Here is a 239-nt window from a genome sequence, read left to right on the forward strand (position 1 = left end):
TCCGGAGCCATGGCCTTAGGGTGCCCCTCTCTGCGGGCCGCCTCCCAACCCCAGGGGCCCGTGTCCAGGCAGCAACCCTGCCCTGGTCCTGGGAGGTGCAAACAGCAGCCGGGAGCGCAGGGGGAGGGTGCGCGAAGGTTTGGATCTGGAGCCGGACCTGTGGCCTCCACGGGAGCAGCGACACCCACTCCACGCAGGAGGGGGGCTTTCCTGAACATGCCAGGCAGGGGCGCAGGCGG

General features: G+C 70.7%; 1 protein-coding gene across 1 annotated transcript in view; it reads left to right on the forward strand.

Moving 5' to 3' along the window:
- Positions 1-239, forward strand: part of PLCH2 (phospholipase C eta 2) — a 44,821-nt gene that overhangs the window by 23,768 nt on the left and 20,814 nt on the right. The window lies entirely within an intron of this gene.

Source organism: Myotis davidii, unplaced genomic scaffold, assembly GCF_000327345.1.
Source record: "Myotis davidii unplaced genomic scaffold, ASM32734v1 scaffold586, whole genome shotgun sequence".
Classification (NCBI taxonomy): Eukaryota; Metazoa; Chordata; class Mammalia; order Chiroptera; family Vespertilionidae; genus Myotis; species Myotis davidii.